Here is a 20,535-nt window from a genome sequence, read left to right on the forward strand (position 1 = left end):
TCTTTGTAACCTGTGGTCCCAACTTGAAACTTACAAACCAGAGTTTTTATGAGAAGTGATGAAACCAAGTGTAGGATCCAGTCACCAAGCCCAGATTTAGTATACCTGGATATTGCTTTTCAACATTAAGAAGTCTTGTTATAGTTCCTTGTTTCAGGGTTCCTTAGATATCATTAAAAAAAGTATTTTTATTTTGTTGTTTGGTCATTTCAGTCCTGTGTAATTCTTTGCAACCCTATTTGGGTTTTGTTTTGCTTTTTTTTGGCAGAGATGCTGGAGTGGTTTGACATTTTCTTCTCCAGCTCATTTTACAGATGACGAAACTGAGGCAAGCAAAATCAAGTGGCTTACCTTAAGTGACTTGCACATATCTAGTAAGTGTCTGAGGACAGATCTAAAGTCAGAAAGATATGTCCTTCTAACTGCAGCCCCAGTACCCTACCCACTGTGCTACCTAGCTGAAGAGAGAGAGAGAGAGAGAGAGAGAGAGAGAGAGAGAGAGAGAGAGAGAGAGAAAGAGAGAGACAGACAGACAGACAGAGACAGAGAGAGACAGAGAGACAGGGAGAGACAGAGAGACGGAGAGAGGGAGAGACAGAGAGAGATGGAGAAAGAGGGAGAGAGAGAGAGACAGAGAGAGACAGAGAGACAGAGACAGAGACAGAGACAGAGAGATGGAGAGAGAAGTGATAGGCTCAAAAAATACCAGAGGTTCTCCATGAGCAATCTTAGGGCGGGGGTTGATAAAACCCCCAAAAAAATTTCCCACGTGTCCGTAATTAGAGAAGTAGACAGTTGAATACTAAGTAGTTTCCTTCTCTTGGCAAGATGGCCTCTTAAATACACCTGTACTGCAGCTGCTTTTTGCTTGAAGAAATGGTAATTTGGATATTCTCTTGACCCCAAGCTGGAGCAAAGGAAGTTCTGTCTTGATCCACAAAGTAGGTGTATTTGCTTCTGCCAGACCATTCAAAGTTCTTAACTTGCATAACTTCGAAAAGAATCATCTTATTGAAATGATTCTCCAGGATGGGAGTGCTGAAATCTCTTCATCTTCATTCATGAGAAAAACTCCCCAGTGACAGTAGCTCTAAAAGAGCTTGTATTTGCATTTAACAACTTTATTGGTAATCATTTTAATATTTGTTCAAAATTTGGCTTCTCTTTCATCCTCTGTCATTTCACATGGTTCAGTCTATGTTTTCTCCTTCTCAATCCTTTCCCTCCCAGTTGAATCTTTTATTTTTTATGATAATTAATTCATTTTTAGTTTTCACCATTCACTTCCATAAGATTTTATGTTTTTATTTTTCTCCCTCATCCTCTCTGTCCCCCTCAGAGCTTTGCAGCTCCAGACCTTTCCACGCCTCATGACTTCCTGTCATTCTCATCATCTTTGTTGAGTGCATCTAGGACAGCCAAGGGACCTCTATTTTTTTTTCTAGTTCCTTCTTTGACTCTTCTTCCACAAACTTGTGTATATACTTGAGCTTCTTTTCAGCCAGATATTTTGCCTCTTGTTTCAATTTCTTCTGTTTCAGGGCTTCCACCAAATGATCTTGAAATGTCAAATGAAGACTGGCTGTCAGTGGGGATTCCATTTTATCTTCCCTCTCTGTCTACTCTTCATACTCCGACTCTGGTTCTTCACCAAATTTCCCTTCATCTTCCACTTTCAGGACTTACAGCTCCTTACTTTCCCTCTCATGTGCTAGCTGATACATTATACCACCACCACCACTCAATCTCATCCTCACTTTCTTTTCCCTCTTCTTCACTAATATCCTCTTGCTCCATGCACCTAATATCTCCTTCTACTCCAGAATCATTTTCTCCCAATACATCAGGCTCTACTATTTTCTGATGCCTGGCCAACCTGTCTTCAGCATCTTCACTGATGCAGTTCTGCAAGCACAGAAGCTTGGGATCACTAAGTGATTTCTATGTTCCTCCAGCTCTGCTTCTTACTCTTCAGTTATCTTGATGTCCTCACTGGAAGACTAGATACACCCATCTTCTAGGACACATAACATTTCACCTTCACTTTCTCCACTGAAATATCTCTCTTTCACTCTCTCTCTTTCTCTCTTTTGTTCTCTCTCTCTCTCTCTCTCTCTCTCTCTCTCTCTCTCTCTCTCTCTCTCTCTCTCTTCCAATTCCATGTAAAGATTATTTTCAACATTCAATTTTATAAGATTTTTGACTTTCAAATTTCCCTCTCAAAGACAGCAAACGGTATAATAATAGGTTAAACATTTGCAATTATGTAACACATTTCTGCATTAGTCATATTGTGAAAGAAAAAGAAAAAAATACCCAGTGGGGGAAAAAAACAAAGAAAATGAAAACAGTATACTTCAATCTACAAAAATCTCCCCTTTCTCACAGTTAACCAGGATGGCCCTGGCTGTGGAATGAATGAGTGGGGGGTAGGGTGGGGATGGAAGGTAATGTTCTTTTAAGAGTGCTCTGAGGACCAACATGATGGTAATAGCAACATTGTCTGCAGCAACCCAGAAACAGAAACACAGAACCGTCAACACTGACAATGTAAACTGTCCCTCCTTCTTTCTTCTAGAGGTAGTAAGGAGCCCACCAGCAAATAGGCACCAGAAGCACTCAGAAGTATGCCTCATTGGTAGATTGTGGCGTTATGAGATGGTGGATGACTTAGCAACCTCCCAGGGAGGCAGGCCATGCCTAGGTGAGCATTTGTTTGTTCATGTGACTCTAGTCAGCTATATTTTAATCCTACAGGAAAGATCCTCATTCTTGTCCATCTGAATAAGCAACATGTGAGTATTATTTTAATATGGGTTCATATATGTATACACACATGTACACATATATGCACTACACATGTATATGTGTATATACCTAAACAGACACATACCTAGACACACATGCATGTGTATATATGCATATATACTTATATGAGCATGCATGTGTGCACACATACACACATACATGCATATGCATATATACATGCATATTCACATGCAAACACAGGTGTGCATGTGTATATACATCTATTTATATATAAACACATGCATATATACATATTTACACATGTACTCACATACAAACACATACATATACAAATATATGCATGCATATACACAATGTACATATGTATATATATGCGTACATACATACATGCATACATACGTACATGAATTTTTGCTGGGGACTTGAATTTTTACTTGAACAGTTAATCTGCGAAGTAAAACAAACAATCAAGCCAACATGGTAATCATTCCCTCCTGGGGTGGTGATGTGGGAAGAAGGAGCAGGCCACAATTTGTGGAATCACTGGAATCACTTTACCCTGCTGGTTTACAGAGTTTCACAGTAGGGAAGATTTGTTCTTCATGTTTCTCTTACATTTCAAAACCCTTGGAAGGAGAGAACACTTCCCCCACATAAAGAAAGATGTCTCCATCTATCTCTGAATTACTTTTTTGATGTTAAACACAAGCATCATTTCTCTCAAGGGTATTATTTTTTTTAAGACCAGATGGTTATCTTTCTGGAAGGACTTGATCATACTCATGTGGAGACAGGACTGGGACCCTTAACATGCTGAGAACTGTGATACTGTGTCCATAATGAAGACTATTTATGCCCCTATCGGAATGCTTAATGCCAAATGATAGTGGGAGCACAGAGGAATGTGTGACCAAATGACACATGGCACAGGAGAAAGGCCCTTGGGTTTAGACTACATAGTTAACATAGGATCTTGGGATCACAGAAAATTTTAAGAGCTATTAGAGCTCATTCAGTGAAACTTCCTTATTTTAAAGATGAGGAAACTGACGTACAGAGAATCCTACTGATTTGCCCAAGGGACACATCTAGTAAGTGAAATAGGAGGGATATGAATTCAGGTCATCTGACTCCAAACTCAGCAATCTTTCTGTTACATGTCACTGCCTAGGTCTGGAATCTCAGTTCTGCTGCTTTGAACCTGTATGGACTTTGGTGAATGACTTGACCACCCTGGGTCTAAGTTTTCTACTTATCACACTTGAAGTGAGTGAATGTATCTTAGGAATTTTGTAAATAATAAAGTTTTTTTCTAAAAAAGATTTATATACTGCTTTTAAGATTTCTAAAATGCTTGATATAGGGGCATAGTGTTAGAAGTAGAAGTGACTTATTCTACCAAAGATGAAACTGAAACGAAGAAAGGGAAAGCAACCTGGCCTTTCAAACAAATTGAACCAGAATTTGAACCCAAGACCCCAGACTCCAAATCCAGTCTCCCCCCAGGGTTTTCCTCTGTTTATCTACTACTATTATTTTTGTTATTTTTTCTTCAGTTTTTACTATTACCACCATTATTATTTTGGGAGGAAGCATGTTTCAGCAGATGACCTGGGAACCAGGATGAACTGGGTTTAAGTCCCTTGTCTGATGCAAACTGACTATTATCAAGTCACTCAACCTCTCAATACCTTGGACAAATCTCAAAAACTCTAAATCGTAGCCTATGCCAGCAAAGGAGTTTTGTCAATCTGAAAGTTCCCCACCAATGAAAACACATATCTCTTTCCATATTATTATGGTTACTATTATCATTATGCTATGGAGGCCAAGTGCTCTTTTGTGATATAGGGAAGGAATCTTGTAGCTCTAGGAAAAATGACCAATTTTTCTGCAATTATTAGTACAAGATAACCTACGAATAAAAAAAAAAAAGAGAGAGCGAGCAGAAGAAAACAAAGGCCAGAAGGAACCAGAGATATGAAAGACAGCTTTGGAAGTTACATGGAGAATTTATTATACATAAAAAGAAAAAAAATATTCATGAAAGACTGTTTTATGTACAATACCGTCCTTCAGCTACACATGGTATGTGGAAACATTCATTTTATTTAGTCATTATTAAGTTCATAATAGAAAAGAAAAGAGAAGAAAAAAAGTACTAGGCATGATATTTCAGGCTGTCCCCTCTGGTCTTCTTCCCAGTGTCCAGGGTCCTAATTCAGAAAGAGGAGAAAGTGAGAGCACAAGACCATATCTAGCCACTGCAGAAGATGCTTCCAGGTCTATGAAAAGAAGCCTTGCTAGATCCCAGTTCAGATCCATGTGAGTTAATGTGAGTTGCTTAAAAACCCGCACTCCCAACAAAATCTGGGGTTTGCAGATTATCCTGTCAGTGTTATAACTAAGTATCCAGCTGGTAGCCACATGATATATTAAGTCAAACCTTTCTACATCATTTGGAAGGAGAAGAGAGAAAATGACTGGTGAGCATGCCCAGCTCTGCTGTAAACACTAACTCTCTGTGGTAAAGTCATATATGCCTTGGAGGTACTGTCACTTTGGGTAATGTCTAAATCATTTGCTCTCAGTCTTGCTTTCTGGTCCAGCTCACTTACTTAGGTTTTAGTTTTTAATCCAACTCAAGCAAAACCAAATTCATATTATTAATAAAGAGTGATTATTTAGTATTTCCATCAAATTGAAGTGCTTGTTTATTAATAGCTCAAAAATATTTATTGAGTGCCTTTTACGTACAAAACACTGATTGCATATTGATTTATTTTTTGAAAAAAAATATTCAAGTAGATTTGAATAGGATAAAATGATACACCATGAACATTTCCTTTCTTACAGGGATGCTAAAGATTTCTGAAGCAAGTGACTAATCCATGTCTCCAGAGCTGCCAGGCAGGACTCCTAACAACTTTTATTCTTCAAAAGTAGAACAGTCTGTCTTAGGGGGTCATGCACTGAACAAAGCAAGCTAGCTAAATGATAGATAGATAGATAGATAGATAGATAGATAGATAGATAGATAGATAGATAGATAGATAGACAGGCAGACAAATAGATAGATAGATAGATAGATAGATAGATAGATAGATAGATAGATAGATAGATAGATAGATAGATAGACAGACAGATAGATATAGATAGATAGATAGATAGATAGATAGATAGATACATACATACATACATACATACATACATACATATATAGATAGCTCAATGATAGATAGATAGGTAGAGGGACAGGCAAATAATAGATACAAATAGTGTTCCACAAATCGGTGCAATTTTGGTGCAATTTAACATATCAAAGCTTAAAACTACACTAAAGTTTTTGGAAACCACTGAATGCATAATGGAAATCATATACTTGCATTATTTTTCCCTGATACAATATAAGCTCATTTGGGGCAAAAGCCAGTTCCTTTTTGACTTTTTATCTCCAAAAATGGTGCCTGGTAATCAACTAATCAGCAAACATTTATTAAGTGCTTACTATTTTTTAAGTACTAAGCTCTATACTAAGAGCTAGGGACATAAAAAAAAAAAAATAGTCCCTGCCCTTATAAGAAGACAAGGGGCATATCAATAGATACATAGACCCTTAGTAAGTGCTTGATTGTATAGTCTGTCCTTTGTTTCAAAGAAGACCAGCAGTATCATGAGATGACTGGATTTAAGAGAAGCAAAATTGCAGTCTTCACCCTCACTCTCTCTTCCAGAGTCATGGAAGTCTACTGGCAAGACAGAAATCAAAATGGATGATCTTGGCATTTTTATGTCTGACCAAGCTTTAAGTGCTCTACAATGCTTTCTTCAGCTGCCTTCACCGCTGTTGGAACAAATTGTTCTCATCTGCTCATTTCTCCTGGGGGAAGTCATCAAATGCTTCACACGTGCTAAGTCATAGAGGACCTTGAGCCTTGTTAGCCTGTTTGATGAAAGGGTTTTGCCTCTGCACATGCTGCAGTTTCTTGGAGCCCAGGTGAAAGTTGGGTGAAGGTAGACATCAAAGGCAGATGAGCAGCTCAGAAAAGGACTCAGCAAACCCTCAACACCAGAGGCACTACTCCTCCCTGAACACCTCATATACACCAAGTGCTTGATTATTGATTGACTGATTAATTGAAGCTTTCAAAAGGAATGAGGCTGGTTGATTACTTGTTAGGAATGTTGTAGAGAGAGTTATTCTTGTAGTGTGTGTTCAACAAAGTCTCACCTGAGGTGTCTCTCAACTCTATAATTCTAGGAACAAGGTGCATCAAGGTATACTAGCTCAAGTGAGCACAAACGTCAGGGAAGATAGGACATCTGACTCAGAAAGCTCTGGGAATCAGCTGATGGAATAGAGGGACATAGACTGAAGGAGAACTCATAGATGTTTAGGATTCTCCACACTCTTTGTTCATGGGTCATATGGTACCCGCAGAGCCCACTTCTGTGTTCTGTACCACATGACAATCAATAGATAACTGTCTTCATTTACTGTTCCTTGTTTTATGTGCTAGTGGTCTCAGTCTAAGCAATTGAGAAAGAGTTATATTATAGTATATCCTGTCATGTTTCCTGCTGTGGCCTGAAAATTAGTTTCAGCTACATCTACCTTATCAGAGTCATCATGTAAAAACGTCTACAGTTTGTTTTATTTAAGTTTTTAGTCTAAATTGTCTGAAGGATTTTTCCCATTACAAAAACCCCTCCCTGTGGCAAGAAATGGCAAATACCCCATTGCCTATCTTTTGTGGTTGAGTTTATAGGACAGATTTACATTCTGGAATGCTACTCAGAAAGGAAGGGTGGAGAAGGTTGCATTGACTACAAATATGCTGCTTCATTTGGGGAAAATACTACCTAACACCTCTGAGCCTTGACTAGATGAAAATAGTGGGCCTGGGACTATTGGATCAGCTGCCGTAATGAGATTAAGTACATCTTGAGAAATAGTTCTTAAAAAGACATAAAAGGCAAGAGAAGTTTGCTTCAGGTGATTCTAAACTGTAGTGAACTCTGTTGTGCTTCTGGGAGGAGAGCTGATTGGCAAGAAACAGAATTAAATGGGTTTTTTTTCCTTTTACCCAAGTGCAATTTTGTTTAGCCATTCCATGAAGCTTAAACTCTATTAAAAAGATGCCTCAAAGAGAATTAGGAGAGGCTTGTGTGGGCAAGACAAGGCACTGTCAAGTTAAAGAGAGAGCTTATATTTTGCACTAACCTAATGTTTGCCTTAAAATGGACAAATTTAGAAAGAAATGAGTAGGAAGAGGGAAAAGGGAAGGGCGAGAGTTTTCTTTTGCATTTTTACTGGAGCAGATATTTCTGCAATTCCCTGATGCTAAACATTTAATAATAACTCTCTTTCTAGCATCTCTAGGGTGTACTGAGCATTGCTTAAAGCTAAGATATAACTAAGTTAATATCCACATCAGTTTCATCCTTTAAAAACCCAAAGGCCAGGGCCTGTATTTTTATAACAATATTAAGCCTTTTAAAAATAATATTTATATTCAGCTTAGACAATGAAGCTGAATACTATTTCATATTTACAAAAATCCCTTATCCAAGCATTATGTGTTAACTTTCATGGAGTATTAGCAAGGGCGTTATACACGAAATGATCTTTTTATCTAAGGAACAGTGAAGTCTTTCATTTGGCCTGTCCTTCCATCAATGCAAATTGCCATATCCTAAGGCCCCCCGCAGAAATTGGTATTGACCACTGAAAAAGCTGAAATCATCGGCGTGTTTATGCTATGTATGACACAATTGCTAGTATCTTCAGTTATAGTCATCATCTCACTTTTCTGAAAAGAAACTGAGACCCTGAATAGTGAAGTGAGTTGCGTAAGATTAGTGTCCAAGTGGGATCTAGAGCTCAGATCTCTTCATTTCTTGGTCAAGAACAGTATTTGATTTTGTCCCCCTCCCTGCCCCCCTTTTCTGTAGACTCCTTTTCATTCAATGATGAAACTTCTTGGCAAAGGAGAGAAGAAGCATCAATCTATGAGTTCCTTCTCTGGCCAGATGTTCTGAATGAATCTCAGGGTATCGTGTTGTAAACAAACAAACAAACAAGCTGTGGTGGAAAGAAAACTGAAAGGGAAGGAAAAAGGAAATACATCCCTTCTTATTTGGAGACTTTAAATAATTTTCTTCCTCCTTGGGGCAGAGGAGGGAACCATAAATATGTGTTCAAAGAAGGCTTGCCTTCAGGAAGTATCTATTTTACATCATACTTAATCTTTTAGTGACATATGTGAGAACCAATAAAGAATGGAGGCCTGTCATAGTAATAGCTAGTATTTCAATAGTGCTTTAAGCCTTGCAAAGTGCTTTACATTCTTTCTCTCATTTGATCCTCACAACGACCCTGAGAGGTAGCTGTTATTATTAACTATTTTACAGATGAAGAAACTCAGAGTGAGTGAGATTGAGCTACAGAGCTAGTAAGTGTCTCAAGATGGACTCAAACTCAGGTCTTTCTGAATGCTCTAGGGCTACTGTTCCATGTTGTTGTCTCTAAGGAAATCCTAAGTGCACTAGAAACCTCTCTTCCACACTCCCCTACAGGAACTGACTTTTGACTCCTTTTGCATATTCAGCACTTAGCATAGTGACTGACACATAGGAGGTACTTTATAAATATTTACTGACTGACTGGTTGATTTATTCCTTGAGCAATGTATACTATCTTCTCTTGCCCCAGTTATAACCAATTTAAACATCCAGTCCTGCTTTGAATATATATGTATATATAGATAGATAGATAGATAGATAGATAGATAGATTGATATATAGATAGATAGATAGATAGATAGATAGATAGATAGATAGATAGATATAGTTACATTTTGAGTTGTCTCTCTCCTTCCTTCCCAATCTCACATTAAAAAGGGCAACATTTGACATAGATATTCATCAATACATACAACGCATACTTCCATACTGTATGGTTGGTTGTTGTCCTTCATCTTGAAGAGGACCAAAATGACATCACCATGATCAAGTCAACTTTCAATGTGTCTGACTGTGGCTGATCGGACCAATACAAGCTCAGAATGCTCTACCACAGATTGGGCATAGATAGTCCATGTGGACATGTGGGATGGATACTCTAAATTTATGCATCCTACGTTTCCTTTGTGCTGTTTCAAAAAAAAAAAAGATCCATACTATATGTATACATACATATGTATATATACATACACACACATATATATCTCATATATCCATATCTGATATATCACATTCCACATATCAGCTTTTTCTCTGGAGGTAGATAACATTTTCCTTCATATGTCCTTTGTAGTTGATTTGAACGATCATATTACTCAGAATAGCTTAGTTGTTCAATTCATATTTTTGCATTACCTATTCATATTTGTAATTTGTGCTATGCAATTATTTGCTTTGTTAACAGACTGTCCTTCCATCACTGGGAACAAACACAAATCAGTGGGGCTCTGAGTCACCCAAATGTAGCAATTCTCTTAGTTACTCCATCTATCAATGGGAAGTAGGTCAACTGGCGGAAAAGAACTGGTCAGAGAGGTCAGGTGTGGCCATGAGCTGTGAAGGAGGGGCAGGACAAATTCAGGTGTACTGATCCAAATGGATTGTTGTGCTTGACTATTTATGTGGTTGCTATGGTGATGACCTGCTTAGATAAGTAGCAAAAATATGGGCATTGTCAATCTCTCCAAATGAAATTTCAGGTCCCCAGTCATAATGTCTAAGGGACTTTCTTTTCTAGGATATTAAAATGCCTTTTTTCTTTTTTCTTCAATGGCCTAGGACAGCAGTTTGTACTGAAGGACTTTTTTCCCATCCAAAGCAGTAAGAAAAGTTCTGGTTTATTACAAACTACAAAGTTGAGGAGACAGATAAAGGGGATTGTCGAGAGCACAGCTGGTAGATGGGAGATGAAGTATGAGCTGATGCACAGCTCTTTACAAGCAGATCAGCTCTCACAAATAATTAAGCCTAGAAATAAAATATCTTCAGGCTGAATTTCTTAGCATCACTTTAATATGATTGATGGAAATAAATATATCATATATCCTAGGATTAGTCAGAGTTGAATTGGGTGCATTTTAATTTTTGTGGTGATTTTGTTTTCATATCTCAGATTAAATTGATTTTAACATGACAATATAGGCAGATGCCATAGGGAAATGAGAGTTGTGCTTGGAACCAGGGAAACTGGTGATCCAAACCCACCTTTTATACTTGCTAGTTGTGTGACACCAAACAAGATCCTTAACTTCCATGGATATCAACCAACTACCTATGACTTGTCTACCGAGTCACATATGGGTTTTAGCTGGAATGATTGAGGAATTTCCTAAGTTGGGAATTCCTCACAAAGTCAAAATCAAGGCAAATCAGCTTAACAAGCCTGTATTAAATACCCAGTATGTAGGAAGAACTGTGCTGGGAGCTGAGGATAAGAAAGGAAAGATAGTTTCTGCCCTCAAAAGAACTCACAGTCTAATGTTGGAAATAAATAAGCCAGTATATACAAATGATGGATATATAAAGATAAGTTAGAGATAATCGACAGAAGGAAAGTACTGATTTTAAAGAGAACTGGGAAAGAATTCTTGTAGAAATGAGGAATTTAGTTGGGACTTGAAAGAACCCAGGAAATGCGGGAGAGGAAAATGAGGAGTGAGAAACCTTCAGGTATGGGGGCAGACAGTGAAAATACTCAGAGATGGGAAATAGAATGTTTTATATGAAAGATATCAAAGGAGCCAGTGTTACTTCAAAGATGAGTCTGTACAGTGGGTTAAAGTGTAAGAAGAATGGAAAGGTAACAAGTGGCCAGATTATGAAGGGGTTTAAAAGCCAAATTGATGATCCCAGACTGAGAAGTATCTAATATTCATATAGGATGACAATTCAGCCTTTGACTAGTACCTACTAACTGTCTAAGAAACATTAAAATCATTAGGTTATAAGAAGCTAACACTGCTCTTGAAGAAATGTCCGTTCAGAGCATGTTCACTGTTTTGTGTTTCTTTTTCTTTTATCTTTGCCTTTGATTAACCACAGTGTTTTGTATATAGCAGGCATTTAATAAATGTTCATTGAATTGGATTCCAGTAGAGTTTGGACATTGACTTTGGAGTATTTGTAAAAGGGATTATTGTTTAGGTACAACTTGGGCTATATGGGTCTCTGAGGTCCCTTCCAAGCCTGACTTCTAAAATTTATATTTTCGAATGCATTTTTGTTGATGATTGTTACTTTAAATATCCCCCAAATTTCCCCTCTATCCCTCTTATTTCCCCACTCAGATAGCCACCCTATATAATAAAATGCTATTTTAAAGGAAAAAAGGAGGGCAAAAATCAGAAAAGCTGATCAAAGCATCACAACAATAGGAAAATCAGTGCAGTATATTGCGTATAAAAACCTTCCACTTCTGCAAAGCGGTGGGATGGGGATACCTTCTATTATGTCTTGAAATCATTCTTGTCCGCTGTGATTTTTCAGCATTTACTTTTTTTGTGGTTCTTATTCCCATTTTCATTGTTGCTTTGGTTGGACACGGTTCTTGGCTCTGCTTACCTCACTCTGAATCACTTCTTAGAAATCTTTTCTTACTTCTCTGTATTCAATATATTCATCATTTCTTAGAGCACTTACTTTATCTAAAAAAAAGCCGATTGATAATATATTTATTTTATCTCACCTATATTCCCCTCTCTATCTATCTATCCATCTATCTATCTATCTATCTATCTATCTATCTATCTATCTATATCTATATATGTAATCTATATCTATCTATCTATATCCAGATATTTCCTCACCTTCTAAGAAATTTTCTGTGTTAGGATAATTTTTAAAAAGAGAGAGAAAAAAATAAAACAGTTCAACAAAACCTACCAATTCGCCAACCTAGTCCAACATCGTATACAGTATTCCACAAACATAATGACCTCCTTCTGTAGAGATAAATGACCTCCTTCTCATATCTCTTCTTGGGGATGAACTTGATCTTTGTAATTTCAGTGTTCTCTTTCACTTGGTTTGCTGTTGCTTTCACTATCTCTAATGTTTTTTCATTGTACCTATTAGTTTACTGATTCTGGTAATTTTACTTCATATGTTAATACATTTGAACAGAATTATCTCAGCCATGAAGACAGTTGAGAATTTGCTTTTATCAAGACATCCCTCAGTCTCCATATTTGTTTAAACTTCTTCATCATGCTTACATACTTATTTCTTATCTATACATATATTATCAGAATAGTTCTTCTGTGCAAAGTGTTGTTAGTACATTCCACTGTTTTTAGTTGAAAAAAAAAGCAGATTATCTGGTCAATTGAGTATAAAATATCAATTTGTAATTAACCATTTGTTATTACATATCTTCTGGTATTGGCTTCTAAGACACTCAGGTTTATATTCAGGAGATAGTGTCAATTTCCTTATTTATTAAATAGATTCTACATAAGTGCTGCCTTAACGTGCAGATAATTTATGTTTACTTAGCTAGAGACCTCATGGTAAAAGGAATCAAGAAGACTTGTGCTCAGGTTCTGCTTCTGATACATATCAGTTGCTTATGGATGGGTAATACAAAAATATGAATGAACAACTCAGCTACTCTGAGTAATATGATCATTCAAATCAGCTACAAAGGCCTTATGAAGGAGAATGTTGTCCACCTCCAAAGAAAGAACTGATACATGGAAGTATATATGGTATGTATTGATATATATATATCTATGTCAAATGTTGGCTTTTTCCAATGTGAGATTGGGAGGGAAAGAGAAAGACAACTCAAAATGTAACAAAAAATAAATATATATTGTTTTCTAAAAAAGTAGGACTGGATCTTTAAATTAGTTGTGTCTGGAGCAGGAGAGGGTACTATCAATTGCCCAACGGATAAATCAACCAGTCAGCCAATAAATATTTATTAGGTATCTACTACGTGTCAGTCAGTAAGTGCAGGATATACAAAAGGACTCAAAAGTCAGTCCCTGTAGGGGAGTGTGGGAGAGAGGTATTCCAGTGCACTTAGGATTTCCTTAGAGGCAACACCATGGAGCAGTAGACCTATAGCAGTCAGAAAGACCTGAGTTTCAGTCCATCATGAGATACTTACTAGCTCTGTGACCTTGAGCACATTCAATCTCACTCAGCCTGAGTTTCTTCATCTGTAGATAGTTAACAGTAGCAGCTATCTCTCAGGGTTGTTGTAAGGATCAAATGAGAGAAAGTATGTAAAGCACTTTGCGAGGCTTAAAGCACTATTGAAATACTAGCTGTTACTATTACAGTTCTCATTCCATTCTTTATTGGCTCTTATATATGTCACTAAAAGATTAAGTTTGATGTAAAATTGTTATGTTTGTCCTTTGTTCTCAAAGAGGATTTTGACATCAAGATGATTTCATGACTTGCAGTTGACTTTGATTGAAATGATTAAGTGAGGGAGGGCTGTTCAAGGTCACCAGCCTCACTTTCTTCTCCTGAGCCATCTGGGTGCAGGGGCCAGATATTCATCAGGAGTACCAGAGATGGCCCAAGATGCAAGGGAGATCCTGGTCTCTTCAGGCAAAAGTCTTATCATATTCTCATTTTGAGTGAGATACACCCATTCAATGAATAGGCTTCTTTAAATTACTCAAGGGATGACCCCGTTAATAAAAAACAAATCAAACTGGGAGGGGAAGACCCTCAGGGTTTGTGGATGAAAGAGAAATAATTGCTATTTAGTTATAATCACTCTGTACTAGGTGGATGGGGACTTGTTGTCCAGTCTTATGAGCTCCAGAGTGAATCGGGTTTAATGTTTGATTTTTGAACAAGAAATGTAGTCAGTGAACCCAAAGGAGAAAAAGGCAGCTTTTGGCCATTGAGTGTGCCTTCCCCTAGGTAAAATAGAAGAGAGGAGAGGAGAAGACAAAAGAGGAGAGGGGAGGGAAAGGGAGAGGAGGGGATTTGATGTAAAATAGATAATTCCTGATATTTATGATTCCCTTCTCTGCCCCAAAATGGGGGGGGGGGGGTATTTTAAAAATCTCCAAATAAGAAGGGACATATATCCTTTCTTCCTTCCTTTATAGCTTGCTTTCCACAATAGTTTATTTGTTTGGTTGTTTTCTTTTTGAAAGTCAGCACTATACCCTGAGATTCATTCAGCTGATCTGGCCAGAGAAAGAACTCATAGACTGATGCTTTTTTTTTTGTGACCTTTGCCTACTCCACTCCCAGAAGCTTGTATCATTGAATGAAAGGGAGGTCACAGAAAAAGGAAATACAAATAAGGTATTGTTCTTGAACAAGAAATGAAGAGATCTGGGTTCTAAATCCAACTTTGACACTAATTTATTTATTTTGCACTTAAATACCAAAACTTAAATGCACAATAAGAAAAATAAATATTATGAACTTAAATACTAAAATAGAAATACAAAATGAGAAAACAAAAGCATTGCCATGTGCACAGCAAAATGCAAAAAAGAATTAAAAATATACATCAATAAATTTCCAGAAAATCCTATATAATAAATACTACACATTATGTTCAGAGATGTCCATCATTTCTCCATTATCTTCCACAAGCCCTCATGAATTATTATCAAAGACCCTGGTCAGATCAACAAATATTGCATAACTATCCCTTACATTCTTTACATCACTGGGGTAAGGTGTGTGACATTCCCCCAATCTGTAAAATTCATGCAAAAAATTTTGGCCCTTCCTTCATACCAGAGAAGAAGCCTGATTTTTTAACTTTTTTTAATGAGGTCATTACAGAATTTACTATAAAATTTAGGTAAGGTATTTGTTCTTAACATCTGTGTCATCTACTTGCCTTCACACGTCATCTGTGGTTTCTGCAAAATTTCTCCAAAATTCACATTTAATTTTCTTATGCTGACCCACAATATATCAGAAGCATGATGGGGAAAGTTGCAATATGGAAGGAATAATTGTACATATTCTATTCCCCTCCAGGTATTTTCCCTGGAGTGGTTGTGCAGCAAACACCAAGTTGATCATCTCTTGACCCTTTCTGAAGCCACATAGTCTCTCAAATAGATGACCATCTTCCAGGTGAAGAATCAGGCTATTAAGAAGGATTTTGGCAAGAATCTTGCTGACAATGACTGAGAGAGACAGAGAGAGAGAGAGAGAGAGAGAGAGAGAGAGAGAGAGAGAGAGAGAGAGAGAGAGAGAGATTTCTATGACTGTCATAAAAACAACTTATTTCTTTTTTCCTTTATAGAGATAGACAATGGAGGCATCCTTGATGTCTCTATGGGGATAACCTTTTCTTGTCATATAACCTAGAAAATTTCAATCAGCTTTTATATGAGCAGTTGACCCCCTGTCTTGTAAATATAGCATAGTTCCAGAGTGGTAGGATGGATACCACTCTATTAGTACCCTATCCTGGAAAAGGGCATGATTAGTACATGATAGGGAAACACTGGGTTAATTATAAAAATATGATGATTTATGATGATGATGATATTAGATGGCATTTATATAGGACTTCCTGGTTTTCAAATCATCACATTACTCATACCATCTTTAAAAACTGTGTGAGATAAATGCTTATTTTATAGAATAGTAAATGAAGTCTCAGAGAGGTTAAAAGACTTGAAAAGTAGCATAGCATAATGGAGAGCACTGACTTTGGAATTCAAGAATCTTAGTTCAAATTTTGTTTCTGCCATCTATGGAATGTATGTTGAGTGCCTTGGGTAAATTTGCTATCCATGATTCACTCATGGTCCCATATCTAGCAATTGTCTGAGATAGGAGTCAAACTCAGGTCTCCCTGACTTCAAGTTCAGTCCTTAATCCATTTTGATATACTCCATTTCAAGGATGCCTGCTGGTAACTTTTTGACAGAAAAGTTACCGGGGCACTGCTTGGCCAGAGTTTTGCCACAAACACTTAGAAAAGTATTAGCCAAAACCTTTTTATCAGCAATAACATTAAACTGGTAGCTGGGAGACCATTATCCCTGCTGCTACTGATTTAGGCTGTGCTCTAGAGTTTAACACGGAGGAAGCAGAAGTGGGAGAAGGGGAGAGACATTCTTCCTCTTCTTCAGTACCTTCCACGTAAATTCAAAAGTAAAACCAGACCCCACTGAACATTTTGGCACATTTTGCATTTTCAATGAACTTTGCCTACTTTCTTTATGTTTTCACAGGCTTTATGAATCTGTTTTAAAATCATGATTCTCTTAAGCTGATGAAACTGAGGGTAAGGATCTGTGCATGTTCCTACCAGTCAATGTTGTAGTTGGAATATTCATGACACATGATTAATTGATAACATTTGAGTGAAATCCATACTCATGGGTTACCCCAAGGAAGTTGAGAAAGTCCCCAAAAAGTTAGGATAGTAGTTTTTCAACTCACTGATGTATCTCCCAAAAGAAGACATTAAACTTGAAGCTGTGAGAGCCCTCATCAAAAGGGTTGCATTTAATTTTTACTTCTCATTTGTATCAACAGAGCAACCAGATTTGAAAACCCATACCTACCTTCATCACAAGAACTCAAACATTTATTAGTCAAATCTTATGAAACAGCCTTTGTGGAAATCAGAATTTCCTATTTATCATCTATCTGATTTAGGTGAATGGTCAAATGGGTTGTCATTATAAATGCATACACATAAACATGACAATACCTCGTTATATAGAGAGGCAGCTATAGTATGATGGAAAGCAATGCTCTTAGAGTTGGAATGCTTATTTAAATGCTTATACACAATGGAAAGAAGGACCAGCTTGACAGTCAGAGGACTTGGTTTAACTCCTCCCTCTAACATCTGTTACCTGTGTGGTAAGGGAAGCTAGGCAGTACAGTGGATAGAACACCAGTGCTGGAGTGAGGAGGACCTGAGTTCAAATCTCACCTCAGACACTTGACACTCACTAGCTGTGTGACCTTGGGCAAGTCACTCAACCCCAATTGCTTCATCCTGGGTCATCTCCAGTCATCCTCATGAATATTAGGTCACTGGATTCAGATGACTCTGGAGGAGAAGTAAGGCTGGTGACCTGCACAGCCCTCCCTCACTCAAAACAAAGTCAAGTGCAAGTCATGTCATTATTTCTCTGATGGCATAGTCTTCCTTGGCAACGAAGGATGAACATATGATTTTGGGCAAGTTACTTAACCTCCTGTCATCTGCAAAATGATGAGACTGGAAGGGAAGAGGGTGGATGATGTGGCTCTTAAGGCTCCTTCTAGCTCAGAATCTGTGATTCTGTAATTATTAACTATGTTACCCTAGGAAAACTCCCTCTGAATCTTAGTTTCCCCACTTATAAAATTAGGGAATAACAATAGTTACACTTTTATCTCATGGAATTATTGGCAGGAACATAAATTAATTATGTAATTCTTTGCTTACAACCACTTTGTGAAGTCACTTAGTGAGGTTCTAACTCCCTTGTCAGAGACAAGGAAACAGTCTCAGAAGTTTAATAAAATGCTTCTAGTCACTAAGCTAATGTCAGAGAAAAGGAATTTGAAACAAGGTCTCCGACTCCAGACACAGTCTTCTTTTTCCTGTCTACACTACAAACATCTCACAAGAATTAGAGTAAATATCAGTGAAGGTCTCTGAACAATATATCTGAGTATCACCTTGGAATGTTCTGAACATCTGTCTCTTTGGCTTACCCACTTCCCATTTGACATCTATACAAAGGTAAGAGTATGGATATGGGTTTTGGTGAGTGAAAGGCAAGAGTGGTGAGCCCTGGGAGCTATCTTTGTTGTAACTCTAAAATGAAGACAATACCATGTGTATTCTAACCCTGCCCCCAACCCTCTCACTCTGCCCCAGCATAAAGACAGTTTTCTAAAGAAATAATAATAGAGATCATAGCTGACATTTATACAGTGTTCTATAGTTTGAGAAACAGTTTCTACACATTTTCTTTCTCTTTTTATGTTCATGATAAACCTGTGAGATTGGTGCTATTATCCTCATGTAACAGATGAAGAAGCTGAGACTTGGAGGTCAAAGAGCTGCCTAAAGTTACAGAGTAAGGGAGTATTTGAAGTGGGATCTGACCACAGGTCTTCCTGACTCCAAGTTCAGCACTACAGAGATGAGAATTTGCTTTCACTCTTATCATTTTATTATTCACAATATCATCATTGTAATGACCATAGATAGCTTGGACTAAAATCACAGAAGTCACAGAATTTAGAGCTAGAAGGGACTTTAGAAATCATTTAGTCCAATTTCCTTATTTAAAAAATGAGAACACTCAGGCCCAAGAACATGAAATAATCTACCCATGAAAACCTAATAATTGAAACATCTCATATGGGTTTCCTTTTTCTCTGCCTATCTTATACACACCCTAGTATGTGTTCTTGTATCCAAAAAGCCTTCTCTGTCATCGCACCTTCCTTACCTAGTTCCCTGAAATAAGTTAAATTTTTAATCATGACCCTCTATGATAATTATGACTCATTCATTATATTCAATTATCAAGATAAAATGGCTGCTTCTCAAAAGGATTCTTCTATCATTTTGGTCATCATAGTCTCTTAGGAACTTCAGAGATCTTAATCTAATTCAATCTAATTCTTCTTTTTACAGAGAAACTGAAGACTTGGGAAGCTCCATTCCAGACAAATTTCCCTGAGTTCAAATTTGATCCCAGACACTCACTAGGTCTGTGAAGCTGGGTCATTGATTGACTGGGTTTCCTCAACTACAAAATAGAGATAATAATATCACTTACCTCATAGGATTGTCGTAAAGCTCAACTGAGATAACATTCATAAACTGCTATAAAAGCAAGGACCCTGACATACAAAGGAGGACGTATCACAGATCCTTTGATCTGTTTTTCTAAAAGGAAAGGCAGTTTTTGAGGGGTTAACAATCTCCTTTCATCAAGCACATATATCATTCAATAGAGAAAAAATACACGAAGAGAAATAAAAACCCACAGAAGGCTTCCAACTGTCTGACCGTAGTTCCCAGAGAGGGAATCACCAACACTTGCATTTTCAAAGATGAGAGAGGTGGGGTGAGCTGCTTAGTGGCTTCCCAGAGTATCACCCAACACACAAACCTTCTTCCAAAAACTAAGTCCTAAAGTAAAACCTCACCCTCATGATATTTATACAGTTTTTAGAGTCAGAGGGTTTCACAACCTTTGAGAAGCAGTGCCTCATTAGAAACTTAACAAAAGTGAAGGTCCTCACATGTGGCCTAGAGGCTGATGGTTCCCCACCCCTGGATAGACTCTCCCTACGCCTTGGAATTCTCTTTATCTTATCTCCACCCCTTGGAAACCCTAGTTCAGATTCAACTCTCCACCCAGATGCTATCTCCTACATGAGTGCCCTTACTAATATTACTGACTTCTACTATTCAAACCTCCAAATTACTCTATATCTATTTTGAATCTCTTCCTCTCCCCCCTTAGTATAATGTAAGCTCCTCCTCAAGGGCAGGGGATGTTTTATTTTTTTCTCCTTATGCCCAGCAATTAGAACAATGAATGCACATAACAGGCATTTCATAAGTGGTTATTGGATTGAATTAAAGTGGATTGCCATTAGTTACCTTGATAAGAACAGAATTCAAATCCACAGAATTCTGGTCTGGTACTTTTACCACTGCAATAACATCTTTGTATAAGAAGCATGGTCCCCTTGAAGACAGGGCTAAGGTTTTGGGGTTTTGGTTTTTCATTTTTCTTTTTGATTTATTTTAGTTTTTGTAGC

At 37.5% G+C, this 20,535-nt stretch overlaps 1 pseudogene; it reads right to left on the bottom strand.

Moving 5' to 3' along the window:
- Window positions 1–802: 802 nt before the first annotated feature.
- The window catches only part of LOC140512244 (microfibrillar-associated protein 1-like), an 83,890-nt pseudogene continuing 64,157 nt past the window's right edge, over window positions 803–20,535 (bottom strand).

The sequence above is a fragment of the Notamacropus eugenii genome, chromosome 6 (assembly GCF_028372415.1).
Source record: "Notamacropus eugenii isolate mMacEug1 chromosome 6, mMacEug1.pri_v2, whole genome shotgun sequence".
Classification (NCBI taxonomy): domain Eukaryota; kingdom Metazoa; phylum Chordata; class Mammalia; order Diprotodontia; family Macropodidae; genus Notamacropus; species Notamacropus eugenii.